The following is a 16797-nucleotide window of genomic DNA, read 5'->3' on the forward strand; positions in this document are numbered from 1 at the left end:
TCCAATCTACTTTCACATTCTCTCTCTCTCACTCTCCAATCCACTTTCTCATTCTCTCTCTCTCACTCTCCAATCCACTTTCTCATTCTCTCTCTCTCACTCTCCAATCTACTTTCACATTCTCTCTCTCTCACTCTCCAATCCACTTTCTCATTCTCTCTCTCTCACTCTCCAATCTACTTTCACATTCTCTCTCTCTCACTCTCCAATCCACTTTCTCATTCTCTCTCTCTCACTCTCCAATCTACTTTCACATTCTCTCTCTCTCTCCGCCCCTCCCCTTCCTCTGACGTCAGTTCCCTGCTCCATCTCGCTGTTTCGGACCGAGGAAGCTGAGAGTCGAGGCCCGGACCCCGGACCCACCGAGAACCGAGCACCGAGGCCTCATCCCCGGCCTCTCTCCCAGACCCGAGACCCAGGCCTCTCCCCTCTCTCCAGGCCCAGATCCCCGGCCTCTCCCCCTGATCCCCGGCCTCTCCCCCTGATCCCCGGCCTCTCCCCCTGATCCCCGGCCTCTCCCCCTGATCCCCGGCCTCTCCCCCCCTCGAATCCCCTCTCCCCCCTCTCTCTCTCCCCCCCTCGAATCCCCTCTCCCCCCCCTGAATCCCCTCTCCCCCCCCCCTCGAATCCCCTCTCCCCCCCCCTCGAATCCCCTCTCCCCCCCCCTCGAATCCCCTCTCCCCTCCTCGAATCCCCTCTCCCCCCTCGAATCCCCTCTCCCCCCCACTCCCCTCTCCCCTCCTCGAATCCCCTCTCCCCTCCTCGAATCCCCTCTCCCCCCCTCGAATCCCCTCTCCCCCTCCTCGAATCCCCTCTCCCCCCCTCGAATCCCCTCTCCCCCCTCGAATCCCCACTCCCCTCCCCCCTCGAATCCCCTCTCCCCCGAATCCCCTCTCCCCTCCTCGAATCCCCTCTCCCCCCCTCGAATCCCCTCTCCCCCCCTCGAATCCCCTCTCCCCCCCTCGAATCCCCTCTCCCCCCCCCTCGAATCCCCTCTCCCCCCACCCCCCCTCGAATCCCCTCTCCCCCACCTCGAATCCCCGGGGCCGATGAACTCCCTCTTCGGGCCCAACCTCTTCCCTCCTGCCTGCGGTCCGAGCCCGGCCCCCTGTCCCCGGATCGGGAGGGGGCCGAGCGGGAGGGGGCCGAGCGAGGGGAGCAGCAGCAGCAGCCGCCAGCCGCGCCCCAGCCCCAGCCCCCGGCCCCCGGCTACCCGCCGGCCGCCGCCCTCCGCAACGACCTGGGCTCCAACATCAGCGTCCTCAAGACCCTCAACCTGCGCTTTCCGCTGCTACCTCGCCAAGGTCCACGAGCTGGAGCGCCGCAACCGGCTGCTGGAGAAGCAGCTGCGGGGGGCCCGGGGGTCGGCGGCCGCCCCCCCCCGGGGTCCCACCCGCCACCAGGCCGTCCAGACGGGCCCGGCCCCCCCGCGGGCCTGGAGCCCGGCCCCCCTCTCCTGGGACTGCGTCCCTCTCCCCGCCGGTGTGGTGGTGGTGCTGCCCGGAGGGGGCGCGGGGGGGGAGAGCCTGTCCCAGCCTCCTCCTCCTCCCCCCTCCTCCTCCGCCGCTCCCCCCCTTCCTCTTCTCCTCCTCCTCGTGCTCCCCCCGCCGCCCGGCGCTGCTGGGGCCCGCCCCCCGACGGGGTGGGGTTCAGATCGACACCATCACCCCCGAGATCCGCGCCCTCTACAACGTGCTGGCCAAGGTCAAGAGGGAGAGGGACGAGCTGAAACGCAGGTAGGAGGAGTGGGGGGAGGCCTGTGGGGGATGTCGAGGGGGCGAGGGGGGTGATGGAGAGGGGGCGAGCGGTGGTGATGGAGAGGGGGCGAGCGGGGTGATGGAGAGGGGGGCGAGCGGGGGTGATGGAGAGGGGGCGAGGGGGGGTGATGGAGAGGGGGCGAGGGGGGGTGATGGAGAGGGGCGAGGGGGAGGGTGATGGAGAGTGGGGCGAGGGGGTGATGGAGAGGGGGCGAGGGGGGTGATGGAGAGGGGGCGAGGGGGGTGATGGAGAGGGAGGGCGAGGGGGTGATGGAGAGGGGGTGCGAGCGGGGTGATGGAGAGGGGGCGAGCGGGTGGAGGAGAGGGGCGAGGGGGGTGATGGAGAGGGGGCGAGGGGGGTGATGTCGAGGGGGCGAGGGGGTGATGGAGAGGGGGCTGAGGGGGGCGAGGGAGAGGGGGCGAGGGGAGAGGGGGCGATGGAGAGGGGGGCGAGGGAGAGGGGGCGAGGGAGAGGGGGCGAGGGAGAGGGGGCGAGGGAGAGGGGGCGAGGGAGAGGGGGCGAGGGAGAGGGGGCGAGGGGAGAGGGGGGCGAGGAGAGGGGGCGAGGGGGGTGATGGAGAGGGGGCGAGGGGGGGTGATGGAGAGGGGGCGAGGGGAGGTGATGGAGAGGGGGCGAGGGGGTTCCAGTGGGGTGAGGGGGGTCTGTGGGCGATGTACAGGGGGTGAGGGGGATCTCAGGGGGCGAGGGGGGTCTAGTGGGCGATGTACAGGGGGTGAGGGGGGTCTGTGGGCGATGTACAGGGGGTGAGGGGGATCTCAGGGGGCGAGGGGGGTCTGTGGGCGATGTACAGGGGGTGAGGGGGATCTCAGGGGGCGAGGGGGGTCTGGGCGATGTACAGGGGGTGAGGGGGATCTCGGGGGGCGAGGGGGGTCTGTGGGCGATGGTACAGGGGGGTGAGGGGGATCTCGGGGGGTGAGGGGGATCTCGGGGGGGGAGAGGGGGGTCTGTGGGCGATGTACAGGGGGTGAGGGGGATCTCGGGGGGTGAGGGGGATCTCGGGGGGAGAGGGGGGTCTGTGGGCGATGTACAGGGGGTGAGGGGGATCTCGGGGGGAGAGGGGGGTCTGTGGGCGATGTACAGGGGGTGAGGGGATCTCGGGGGGTGAGGGGGATCTCGGGGGAGAGGGGGGTCTGTGGGCGATGTACAGGGGAGTGAGGGGGATCTCGGGGGTGAGGGGGATCTCGGGGGGGAGAGGGGGGGTCTGTGGGCGATGTACAGGGGGTGAGGGGGATCTCGGGGGGTGAGGGGGATCTCGGGGGGAGAGGGGGGTCTGTGGGCGATGTACAGGGGGTGAGGGGGATCTCGGGGGGTGAGGGGGGGTCTGTGGGCGATGTACAGGGGGTGAGGGGGATCTCGGGGGGTGAGGGGGATCTCGGGGGGTGAGGGGGGGTCTGTGGGCGATGTACAGGGGGTGAGGGGGATCTCGGGGGGGTGAGGGGGGGTCTGTGGGCGATGTACAGGGGGGTGAGGGGGATCTCCGGGGGTAAAGGGGTCTCGGGCGTGATGTACAGGGAGTTTGTGGGGGGCGAGGGGGTGTGGGGAGTGATGTATGGGGGGGTTCTGGTGGTTATGGGGGGAGATGTACAGAAGGGGGAGAGGGAATCACTCCCCCCTCACTCTCCGATCGATAGGAGATCGTCACACACTGAACATCAGTTCACTCCCCCCTCACTCTCCGATCGATAGGGATCGTCACACACTGAACATCAGTTCACTCCCCCCCTCACTCTCCGATCGATAGGAGATCGTCACACACTGAGCATCGGTTCACTCCCCCCTCACTCTCCGATCGATAGGAGATCGTCACACACTGAACATCAGTTCACTCCCCCCTCACTCTCCGATCGATAGGGGATCGTCACACACTGAACATCAGTTCACTCCCCCCTCACTCTCCGATCGATAGGGGATCGTCACACACTGAACATCAGTTCACTCCCCCCTCACTCTCCGATCGATAGGGGATCGTCACACACTGAACATCAGTTCACTCCCCCCTCACTCTCCGATCGATAGGGGATCGTCACACACTGAACATCAGTTCACTCCCTCCCTCCCCTATCACTCTCCGATCGATAGGGGATCGTCACACACTGAACATCAGTTCACTCCCCCCTCACTCTCCGATCGACAGGCGATCGTCACCACACTGAACATCAGTTCACTCCCCCCTCACTCTCCGATCGATAGGGGATCGTCACACACTGAACATCAGTTCACTCACCCCCTCACTCTTCCGATCGATAGGGGATCGTCACACACTGAACATCAGTTCACTCCCCCCTCACTCTCCGATCGATAGGAGATCATCACACACTGAACATCAGTTCACTTCCCCCATCACTCTCCGATCGATAGAGCGATCGTCACACACTGAGCATCAGTTCACTCCCACCTCACTCTCCGATCGATAGGGGATCGTCACACACTGAGCATCGGTTCACTCCCCCCTCACTCTCCGATCGATAGGAGATCGTCACACACTGAACATCAGTTCACTCCCCCCTCACTCTCCGATCGATAGGGGATCGTCACACACTGAACATCAGTTCACTCCTCCCTCACTCTCCGATCGATAGGGGATCGTCACACACACTGAACATCAGTTCACTCCTCCCTCACTCTCCCGATCGATAGGGGATCGTCACACGCTGAACATCAGTTCACTCCCCCCCTCACTCTCCGATCGATAGGGGATCGTCACACACTGAACATCAGTTCACTCCCCCCTCACTCTTCCCGATCGATAGGGGATCGTCACACACTGAACATCAGTTCACTCCTCCCTCACTCTCCGATCGATAGGGGAATCGTCACACGCTGAACATCAGTTCACTCCCCCCTCACTCTCCGATCGATAGGGGATCGTCACACACTGAACATCAGTTCACTCCCCCCTCACTCTCTCGATCGATAGGTGATCGTCACACACTGAACATCAGTTCACTCCCCCCTCACTCTCCGATCGATAGGGGATCGTCACACACTGAGCATCAGTTCACTCCCCCCTCACTCTCCGATCGATAGGGGATCGTCACACACTGAACATCAGTTCACTCCCCCCTCACTCTTCCGATCGATAGGGGATCGTCACACACTGAGCATCAGTTCACTCCCCCCTCACTCTCCGATCGATAGGGGATCGTCACACACTGAACATCAGTTCACTCCCCACCCTCACTCTCCTCGATCGAGTAGCGGATCGTCACACACTGAGCATCGGTTCACTCCCCCCTCACTCTTCCGATCGATAGGAGATCGTCACACACTGAACATCAGTTCACTCCCCCCCCTCACTCTCCGATCGATAGGAGATCGTCACACACTGAACGTCGGTTCACTCCCCCCCTCACTCTCCGATCGATAGGAGATCGTCACACACTGAGCATCAGTTCACTCCCCCCTCACTCTTCCGATCGATAGGGGATCGTCACACACTGAACATCAGTTCACTCCCCCCTCACTCTCCCGATCGATAGGGGATCGTCACACACTGAGCATCAGTTCACTCCCCCCCTCACTCTCCGATCGATAGGGGATCGTCACACACTGAACATCAGTTCACTCCCCCCTCACTCTCCAATCGATAGGGGATCGTCACACACTGAACATCAGTTCACTCCCCCCTCACTCTCCGATCGATAGGAGATCGTCACACACTGAACATCGGTTCACTCCCCCCCTCACTCTCCGATCGATAGGGGATCGTCACACACTGAACATCAGTTCACTCCCCCCTCACTCTCCGATCGATAGGGGATCGTCACACACTGAACATCAGTTCACTCCCCCCTCACTCTCCGATCGATCGGGGATCGTCACACACTGAACATCAGTTCACTCCCCCCTCACTCTCCGATCGATAGGGGATCGTCACACACTGAAACATCAGTTCACTCCCCCCTCACTCTCCGATCGATCGGAGATCGTCACACACTGAACATCGGTTCACTCCCCCCTCACTCTCCGATCGATAGGGGATCGTCACACACTGAACATCAGTTCACTCCCCCCTCACTCTCCGATCGATAGGGGATCGTCACACACTGAACATCAGTTCACTCCCCCCTCACTCTCCGATCGATCGGGATCGTCACACACTGAACATCAGTTCACATCCCCCCTCACTCTCTCCGATCGATAGGGGATCGTCACACACTGAACATCAGTTCACTCCCCCCCTCACCTCTCCGATCGATCGGAGATCGTCACACACTGAGCATCGGTTCACTCCCCCCTCACTCTCCGATCGATCGGGGATCGTCACACACTGAGCATCAGTTCACTCCCCCCTCACTCTCCGATCGATAGGGGATCGTCACACGCTGAACATCAGTTCACTCCCCCCTCACTCTCCGATCGATAGGAAATCGTCACACACTGAACATCAATTCACTCCCCCCTCACTCTCCGATCGATAGGAGATCGTCACACACTGAACATCGGTTCACTCCCCCCCTCACTCTCCGATCGATAGGGGATCGTCACACACTGAACATCAGTTCACTCCCCCCTCACTCTCCGATCGATAGGAGATCGTCACACACTGAGCATCGGTTCACTCCCCCCTCACTCTCCGATCGATAGGAGATCGTCACACACTGAGCATCGGTTCACTCCCCCCTCACTCTCCGATCGATAGGAGATCGTCACACACTGAACATCAGTTCACTCCCCCCTCACTCTCCGATCGACAGGCGATCGTCACACACTGAACATCAGTTCACTCCCCCCTCACTCTCCGATCGACAGGCGATCGTCACACACTGAACATCAGTTCACTCCCCCCTCACTCTCCGATCGATAGGCGATCGTCACACACTGAGCATCAGTTCACTCCCCCCTCACTCTCCGATCGACAGGCGATCGTCACACACTGAACATCAGTTCACTCCCCCCTCACTCTCCGATCGACAGGCGATCGTCACACACTGAACATCAGTTCACTCCCCCCTCACTCTCCGATCGATAGGAGATCGTCACACACTGAGCATCGGTTCACTCCCCCCCTCACTCTTTGTCCACTCTTGGTTCAGTCATGCTCCATTCTCGGTACCTGATGTCTTCGTGAGAATGGAATGGCTGGTTGAGGTCCTGTTGAAACATGTCAGATTCTGAGGGGGGCTTGACAGGGTCGATGCTGAGAGGATGTTTCCCCCTGGCTGGAGAGTCGAGGACGAGGGGGCAGAGTCTCAGGATAAGGGGTCGGCCATCCAAGACTGAGATGAGGGGGAATTTCTTCACCCAGAGGGCTGTGAATCTTTGGAATTCCCTACCCCAGAGGGCTGTGGATGCTGAGTCGTTGAGGATATTCAAGACTGAGATGGAAAGATTTTTGGAATCAAGGGATATGGGAATCGGGCGGGAAAGTGGAGTTGAGCTCGAAGATCAGCCGCGACCTGATTGAACGGCGGAGCAGGCTCGAGGGGCCGAATGGCCCCCTCCTGCTCCTATTTCTTACGTTCCTGTGCCTTACATCGTCGAACTCGATGTTGAACCTGGATGGTTGGTTCGTGCCTGATTGAAAGATGAGGTGCTACCTTCCTCGAGCTTCACTGGAACAGCGTTGGAGGCGGAGGGCAGGGAGATCAGAGTGTGAGTGGGAAAGGAGGGTGGAATACACAGGGGAGGAAGTTTTGCTGCAGTTCTATGAGTCTCTGGTCAGACCCCCATCTGGAGAACTGGGTTCAGTTCTGGGCACCGTCCCCTCGGGAAGGATATATTGGCCTCGGAGGGGGTGCAACCTCAATTCCCCAGAATGATACCGGGGCTAAAAGGGTTAAATTACGAGGACAGGTTGCACAGACGAGGCTTGTATTCCCTCGAGTGTAGAAGATTAAGGGGTGATCTAATCGAGGGGTTCGAGATGATTGAAGGATTTGATGGGGGAGATGGAGAGAAACGATTTCCTCTGGTGGGGGGGAGACCAGAACAAGGCGGGGGGCAGAACCTTAAAATCAGAGCTCGGCCGTTCAGGGGAGATGTCAGGAAGCATTTCTCCACACAAAGGGGAGTGGGAATCTGGAAATCCCTCCCCCAAAATACTGTCGAGGCCGGGGGGTCAGTTGAAAATGTCAAAACTGAGATTGGTCGATTTTCGTTGGGTGAGGGTGTTGAGGGATATGGAACCAAGGTGGGTAGATGGAGTTAAGATACAGATCAGACATGATCGACCTGAATGGCGGAGCAGGCTCGAGGGGCTGAATGGCCTACTCCTGCACCTACGTTGCTAGGGACCGGCAGGCCGGGGGTCAGGCTCGCAGACTGCGCGGAGGTGTTCAGCAAAGCCATCGGCCAGTCTGCGTTTGGTCTCCCCGGTGTCGAGCCGACCGAGTTGTGAGCTGCGAGCCTGACCCCCGGCCTGCCGGTCCCTAGCAACGTAGGTGCAGGAGTGGGCCGTTCAGCCCCTCGAGCCTGTCCCGCCATTGAGCTCGATCATGTCTGATCTGTATCTTAACTCCATCTACCCACCTTGGTTCCATATCCCTCAACAAAAAGATCTGATCAAATGGCCCACATCTACTTTCCCGTCTACCTTTGACTCCCTTGTTAATCAGGAATCGCTCGAACTCAGCCTTAAAAATATTCAGTGACCCGGCCTCCACCGCTCTCTGGGGACGGGAATTCCATAGACTCACGACCCCCTGAGAGAAAAAACTTCTCCTCATCTCCGTCTTAAATGGAAGCCCCCTTATTTTTAAACTCTGGCCCCTCGTTCTCGTCTCTCCCACAAGGGGAAACACCCTCTCAGCATCTACCCCTTCTAGTCCCCTCAGGATGTTCTCTCATTCTTCTAAACTCCAGTGTGTACAGGCCCGACCTTTCCTTGTAAGATAACCCCCTCATCCCAGGAATCAGTCGAGTGAACCTTCTCTCCAAAACTTAACTGGACCAGCCATATAAATACTGCGGCTACAAGAGCAGGTCAGAGGCTGGGCATTCTGCGGCGAGTGACTCACCTCCTGACTCCCCAAAGCCTTTCCACCATCTACAAGGCACAAGTCAGGAGTGTGATGGAATACTCTCCACTTGCCTGGATGAGTGCAGCTCCAACAACACTCAAGAAGCTTGACACCATCCAGGACAAAGCAGCCCGCTTGATCGGCACCCCATCCACCACCCTAAACATTCACTCCCTTCACCACCGGCGCACCGTGGCTGCAGTGTGGACCATCCACAGGATGCACTGCAGCAACTCGCCAAGGCTTCTTCGACAGCACCTCCCAAACCCGCGACCTCTACCACCTAGAAGGACAAGGGCAGCAGGCACATGGGAACAACACCACCTGCACGTTCCCCTCCGAGTCACACACCATCCCGACTTGGAAATATATCGTCCGTTCCTTCATCGTCGCTGGGTCAAAATCCTGGAACTCCCTTCCTAACAGCACTGTGGGAGAACCGTCACCACACGGACTGCAGCGGTTCAAGAAGGCGGCTCACCACCACCTTCTCAAGGGGCAATTAGGGATGGGCAATAAATGCCGGCCGTATTCCAGATGTGGTCTCACCAAGGCCCTGTTGCAGGTGTTTCCACTCCTGCGTTGGCTTGGGGAGGTGCCAGGAGAAGGCGTTTGGGGGTGATGGATGATCCAAAATGAATTTCCAAATGGTGAGGCCTTGGAGAGGGTGCAGAGGAGATTTACTCGAACGGTTCCAGGGATGAGGGACTTCAGTTAATGCGGAGAGACTGGAGAAGCTGGGATTGTTCTCCTCAGAGCAGAGAAGGTTGAGGGGAGATTTAATAGAGGGGTTCAAAATCATGAGGGGTTTATGAGTAAATAACCAGAGGACGCAGATTGCAGATAACTCTGCAGACTATCATCCGATGATTCTGTAAAGGCCATGTTTAATTCACCTTGTTCAAATCTTTTAAGAGAGGACAGGGTAGACCAGGGCGGTGTAGTAGATGTGGTATACAGAGACTCTCCAACGGCCTGAGATAAAGTGCCACATGAAAGTCTCGTGACTAAGGTCAGGGGTCAGGGAGCAGGACAGATTGAAAGGTGGCCACAGAACATAAAACATCAGGGAGGAGGTCAGGGAATGTTCTGGGACAGGCAGAAAGTGGGAAATTATGTCCAGCGTTGAGCTATGCTGGCCTGGGACCTGTGCTGGGTCCCAGGCTATGACCGGGGGGCCGTGCTGGGACCCAGGCTGTGACCGGGGGCCGTGCTGGGACCCAGGCTATGACCGGGGGCCGTGCTGGGACCCAGGCTATGACCGGGGGGCCGTGCTGGGACCCAGGCTGTGACCGGGGGCCGTGCTGGGACCCAGGCTGTGACCGGGGGCCGTGCTGGGACCCAGGCTATGACCGGGGGCCGTGCTGGGACCCAGGCTATGACCGGGGGCCGTGCTGGGACCCAGGCTATGATCGGGGGCCGTGCTGGGACTCAGGCTACAACCGGGGGCCGTGCTGGGACCCAGGCTCTGATCGGGGGCCGTGCTGGGACCCAGGCTATGACCGGGGGGCCGTGCTGGGACTCAGGCTATGACCGGGGGCCGTGCTGGGGCCCAGGCTGTGACCGGGGGCCGTGCTGGGACCCAGGCTATGACCGGGGGCCGTGCTGGGACTCAGGCTATGACCAGGGGGCCGTGCTGGGACCCAGGCTATGACCAGGGGGCCGTGCTGGGACCCAGGCTATGACCGGGGGCCGTGCTGGGACCCAGGCTATGACCCGGGTCGTTCTGGGACCTGGAGTCGTGCTGGGAACCAGGCTGTGAGCGGGGACCGTGCTGGGACACAGGCTATGACCGGGGGCCGTGCTGGGACCCAGTCTCTGACCCCAGGGCCGTGCTGGGACCCAGGCTATGACCGGGGGCCGTGCTGGGACCCAGTCTCTGACCCCAGGGCCGTGCTGGGATTCAGGCTATGAGCGGGGACCGTGCTGGGACCCAGGCTATGACCAGGGGGCTGTGCTGCGACCCAGGCTGTGACCCGGGCCGTGCTGGGACCCAGGCTATGACCATGGGGCCGTGCTGGGACTCAGGCTATGACCAGGGGGCCGTGCTGGGACTCAGGCTATGATCGGGGGCCGTGCTGTGACCCAGGCTATGATCGGGGGCCGTGCTGGGACCCAGGCTATGATCGGGGGCCGTGCTGGGACCCAGGCTATGACCAGGGGGCCGTGCTGGGACCCAGGCTATGATCGGGGGCCGTGCTGGGACCCAGGCTATGACCAGGGGGCCGTGCTGGGACCCAGGCTATGACCAGGGGGCCGTGCTGGGACTCAGGCTATGACCAGGGGGCCGTGCTGGGACTCAGGCTATGATCGGGGGCCGTGCTGTGACCCAGGCTATGATCGGTGGCCGTGCTGGGACCCAGGCTATGACCAGGGGGCCGTGCTGGGACTCAGGCTATGACCGGGGGCCGTGCTGGGACTCAGGCTATGATCGGGGGCCGTGCTGGGACCCAGGCTATGATCGGGGGCCGTGCTGTGACCCAGGCTATGATCGGTGGCCGTGCTGGGACCCAGGCTATGACCAGGGGGCCGTGCTGGGACTCAGGCTATGACCGGGGGCCGTGCTGGGACTCAGGCTATGATCGGGGGCCGTGCTGGGACCCAGGCTATGACCGGGGGGCCGTGCTGGGACTCAGGCTATGACCATGGGGCCGTGCTGTGACCCAGGTTATGACCGGGGGGCCGTGCTGGGACTCAGGCTATGACCATGGGGCCGTGCTGGGACCCAGGCTATGACCGGGGACCGTGCTGGGACCCAGGCTATGACCGGGGGCTGTGCTGGGACCCAGGCTATGATCGGGGGCCGTGCTGGGACTCAGGCTATGACCGGGGGCCGTGCTGGGACCCAGTCTATGACCCGGGGGCCATGCTGGGACCCAGGCTATGACCGGGGGCCGTGCTGGGACCCAGGCTATGACCGGGGGCCGTGCTGGGACCCAGGCTATGACCGGGGACCGTGCTGGGACCCAGGCTATGATCGGGGGCCGTGCTGGGACCCAGGCTATGACCGGGGGCCGTGCTGGGACCCAGGCTATGATCAGGGGCCGTGCTGGGACCCAGGCTATGACCGGGGGCCGTGCTGGTACCCAGGCTATGACCGGGGGCCGTGCTGGGACCCAGGCTATGATCGGGGGCCGTGCTGGGACTCAGGCTATGACCGGGGGCCGTGCTGGGACCCAGGCTGTGACCCGTGAACCGTGCTGGGACCCAGGCTATGATCGGGGGCCGTGCTGGGACTCAGGCTATGACCGGGGGCCGTGCTGGGACCCAGGCTGTGACCCGTGAACCGTGCTGGGACCCAGGCTATGATCGGGGGCCGTGCTGGGACCCAGGCTATGATCGGGGGCCGTGCTGGGACCCAGGCTATGACCGGGGGCCGTGCTGGGACTCAGGCTATGATCAGGGGCCATGCTGGGACTCAGGCTATGACCGGGGACCGTGCTGGGACCCAGGCTGTGACCCGTGAACCGTGCTGGGACCCAGGCTATGACCGGGGGCCGTGCTGGGACTCAGGCTATGACCGGGGGCCGTGCTGGGACCCAGGCTATGATCGGGGGCCGTGCTGGGATTCAGGCTATGACCAGGGGCCGTGCTGGGACCCAGGCTATGACCGGGGACCGTGCTGGGACTCAGGCTATGATCGGGGGCCGTGCTGGGACTCAGGCTATGACCGGGGGCCGTGCTGGGACCCAGGCTATGACCGGGGGTCCGTGCTGGGACCCATGCTATGACCGGGGGCCGTGCTGGGACTCAGGCTATGACCGGGGGCCGTGCTGGGACCCAGGCTATGAACGGGGGCCGTGCTGGGACCCATGCTATGACCGGGGGCCGTGCTGGGACTCAGGCTCTGATCGGGGGCCGTGCTGGGACCCAGGCTATGACCGGGGGCCGTGCTGGGGCCCAGGCTATGACCGGGGGCCGTGCTGGTACCCAGGCTGTGACCGGGGGCCGTGCTGGGACCCAGGCTATGACCAGGGGGCCGTGCTGGGACTCAGGCTATGATCAAGGGCCGTGCTGGGACTCAGGCTATGACCAGGGGGCCGTGCTGGGACTCAGGCTATGACCGGGGGCCGTGCTGGGACCCAGGTTATGACCTGGGGACTGTGCTGGGACCCAGGCTATGACCGGGGGCCGTGCTGGGACCCAGGCTATGATCGGGGGCCGTGCTGGGATTCAGGCTATGACCGGGGGCCGTGCTGGGACTCAGGCTATGATCGGGGGCCGTGCTGGGATTCAGGCTATGACCGGGGGCCGTGCTGGGACCCAGGCTATGACCGGGGGCCGTGCTGGGACCCAGTCTATGACCCGGGGACTGTGCTGGGACCCAGGCTATGACCGGGGGCCGTGCTGGGACTCATGCTATGACCGGGGGCCGTGCTGGGACTCAGGCTATGACCAGGGGGCCGTGCTGGGACTCAGGCTATGACCGGGGGCCGTGCTGGGACCCAGGTTATGACCTGGGGACTGTGCTGGGACCCAGGCTATGACCGGGGGCCGTGCTGGGACCCAGGCTATGACCGGGGGCCGTGCTGGGACCCAGGCTATGACCGGGGGCCGTGCTGGGACCCAGGCTATGACCGGGGGCCGTGCTGGGACCCAGGCTATGACCGGGGGCCGTGCTGGGACCCAGGCTATGACCGGGGGCCGTGCTGGGACCCAGTCTATGACCGGGGGCCGTGCTGGGACCCAGGCTATGACCGGGGGCCGTGCTGGGACTCAGGCTACGACCGGGGGCCGTGCTGGGACTCAGGCTATGACCGGGGGCCGTGCTGGGACTCAGGATATGACCATGGGTCCGTGCTGAGACCCAGGCTATGATCGGGGGCCGTGCTGGGACCCAGGCTATGACTGCGGGCTGTGCTGGGACCCAGGCTATGACCGGGGGCCGTGCTGGGATTCAGTCTATGACCGGGGGCCGTGCTGGGATTCAGGCTATGACCGGGGACCGTGCTGGGACCCAGGCTATGACCGGGGACCGTGCTGGGACTCAGGCTATGACCATGGGGCCGTGCTGGGACTCAGGCTATGACCGGGGGCCGTGCTGGGACTCAGGCTATGACCATGGGGCCGTGCTGGGACCCAGGCTATGACCCAGGGGCCGTGCTGGGATTCAGTCTATGACCGGGGGCCGTGCTGGGATTCAGGCTATGACCGGGGACCGTGCTGGGACCCAGGCTATGACCGGGGACCGTGCTGGGACTCAGGCTATGACCAGGGGGCCGTGCTGGGACTCAGGCTATGACCATGGGGCCGTGCTGGGACTCAGGCTATGACCATGGGGCCGTGCTGGGACTCAGGCTATGACCGGGGGCCGTGCTGGGACTCAGGAAATGACCGGGGGCCGTGCTGGGACTCAGGTAATGACCGGGGACCGTGCTGGGACCCAGGTTATGACCGGGGGCCGTGCTGGGACCCAGGCTATGACCGGGGGCCGTGCTGGGACCCAGGCTATGATCGGGGGCCGTGCTGGGACTCAGGCAATGACCGGGGGCCGTGCTGGTACCCAGGTTATGATCAGGGGCCGTGCTGGGACCCAGGCTATGATCGGGGGCCGTGCTGGGACCCAGGCTATGACCGGGGGCCGTGCTGTGACTCAGGCTATGACCGGGGGCCGTGCTGGGACCCAGGCTATGACCGGGGGCCGTGCTGTGACTCAGGCAATGACCAGGGGCTGTGCTGGGACCCAGGCTATGACCGGGGGCCGTGCTGGGACCCAGGCTATGACCGGGGGCCGTGCTGTGACTCAGGCTATGACCGGGGGCCGTGCTGGGACCCAGGCTATGACCGGGGGCCGTGCTGTGACTCAGGCTATGACCAGGGGCTGTGCTGGGACCCAGGCTATGACCGGGGGCCGTGCTGGGACTCAGGCTATGACCGGGGGCCGTGCTGGGATTCAGGCTATGATCGGGGGCCGTGCTGGGACCCAGGCTATGACCAGGGAGCCGCACTGGGACTCAGGGTATGACCGAGGGCCGTGCTGGGACCCAGGCTATGATCAAGGGCCGTGCTGGGATTCAGGCTATGACCGGGGGCCGTGCTGGGATTCAGGCTATGACCGGGGGCCGTGCTGGGACCCAGTCTATGACCCGGGGCCCGTGCTGGGATTCAGGCTATGACCGGGGGCCGTGCTGGGATTCAGGCTATGACCCGGGGGCCGTGCTGTGACCCAGTCTATGACCAGGGGCCGTGCTGGGACCCAGTCTATGACCAGGGGCCGTGCTGGGACCCAGTCTATGACCAGGGGCCGTGCTGGGACCCAGGCTATGATCGGGGGCTGTGCTGGGACTCAGGCTATGACCGGGGGCCGTGCTGGGACCCAGGCTATGACCAGGGGCCGTGCTGGGACCCAGGCTATGACCAGGGGGCCGTGCTGGGACCCAGGCTATGATCGGGGGCTGTGCTGGGACTCAGGCTATGACCGGGGGCCATGCTGGGACCCAGGCTATGGCCGGGGACCTGTGCTTGTTCCCAGGCTATGACCAGGGGGCCGTACTGGGACCCAGGCTGTGACCCGGGGGCCGTGCTGGGACCCAGGCTGTGACCCGGGGGCCGTGCTGGGACCCAGGCTATGGCCGGGGACCTGTGCTGGGACCCAGGCTGTGACCAGGGACCGTGCTGGGACTCAGGCTATGACCCGGGGCCGTGCTGGGACCCAGGCTATGAGCGGGGGCCGTGCTGGGACCCAGGCTATGACCCGGGTCGTGCTGGGACCTGGAGTCGTGCTGGGAACCAGGCTGTGAGCGGGGACCGTGCTGGGACCCAGGCTATGACCGGGGGCCGTGCTGGGACCCAGGCTATGATCGGGGGCCGTGCTGGGACCCAGGCTATGACCATGGGGCCGTGCTGGGACACAGGCTATGACCGGGGGCCGTGCTGGGACCCAGGCTATGACCGGGGGCCGTGCTGGGACCCAGGCTATGACCGGGGGCCGTGCTGGGACCCAGGCTATGACCGGGGGCCGTGCTGGGACCCAGGCTATGACCGGGGGCCGTGCTGGGACCCAGGCTATGACCATGGGGCCGTGCTGGGACTCAGGCTATGACCGGGGGCCGTGCTGGGACCCAGTCTCTGACCCGGGGGCCGTGCTGGGATTCAGGCTATGACCGGGGGCCGTGCTGGGACCCAGGCTATGACCGGGGGCCGTGCTGGGACCCAGGCTATGACCGGGGGCCGTGCTGGGACCCAGTCTCTGACCCCAGGGCCGTGCTGGGATTCAGGCTATGACCGGGGGCCGTGCTGGGATTCAGGCTATGATGGGGGCCGTGCTGGGACCCAGGCTATGACCGGGGGCCGTGCTGGGATTCAGGCTATGATGGGGGCCGTGCTGGGACCCAGGCTATGACCGGGGACCGTGCTGGGACCCAGGCTATGATCCGGGGGCCATGCTGGGACCCAGGCTGTGACCCGCGCCGTGCTGGGACCCAGGCTATGATCGGGGACCGTGCTGGGACCCAGGCTATGACCAGGGGGCCGTGCTGGGACCCAGGCTGTGACCCGCGCCGTGCTGGGACCCAGGCTATGATCGGGGGCCGTGCTGGGACCCAGGCTATGACCGGGGGCCGTGCTGGGACCCAGGCTATGATCGGGGGCCGTGCTGGGACTCAGGCTATGACCGGGGGCCGTGCTGGGACCCAGGCTGTGACCCGTGAACCGTGCTGGGACCCAGGCTATGATCGGGGGCCGTGCTGGGACCCAGGCTATGATCGGGGGCCGTGCTGGGACCCAGGCTATGACCGGGGGCCGTGCTGGGACTCAGGCTATGATCAGGGGCCATGCTGGGACTCAGGCTATGACCGGGGACCGTGCTGGGACCCAGGCTGTGACCCGTGAACCGTGCTGGGACCCAGGCTATGACCGGGGGCCGTGCTGGGACTCAGGCTATGACCGGGGGCCGTGCTGGGACCCAGGCTATGATCGGGGGCCGTGCTGGGATTCAGGCTATGACCAGGGGCCGTGCTGGGACCCAGGCTATGACCGGGGACCGTGCTGGGACTCAGGCTATGATCGGGGGCCGTGCTGGGACTCAGGCTATGACCGGGGGCCGTGCTGGGACCCA

At 63.5% G+C, this 16797-nt stretch overlaps 1 pseudogene; it reads left to right on the plus strand.

Annotated features, from left to right (window-relative positions):
- The first annotated feature begins 1084 nt into the window (after window positions 1-1084).
- Window positions 1085-16797, plus strand: part of LOC137308199 (non-homologous end joining factor IFFO1-like) — a 40102-nt pseudogene continuing 24389 nt past the window's right edge.

Source organism: Heptranchias perlo, unplaced genomic scaffold (genome assembly GCF_035084215.1).
Source record: "Heptranchias perlo isolate sHepPer1 unplaced genomic scaffold, sHepPer1.hap1 HAP1_SCAFFOLD_1220, whole genome shotgun sequence".
Classification (NCBI taxonomy): Eukaryota; Metazoa; Chordata; class Chondrichthyes; order Hexanchiformes; family Hexanchidae; genus Heptranchias; species Heptranchias perlo.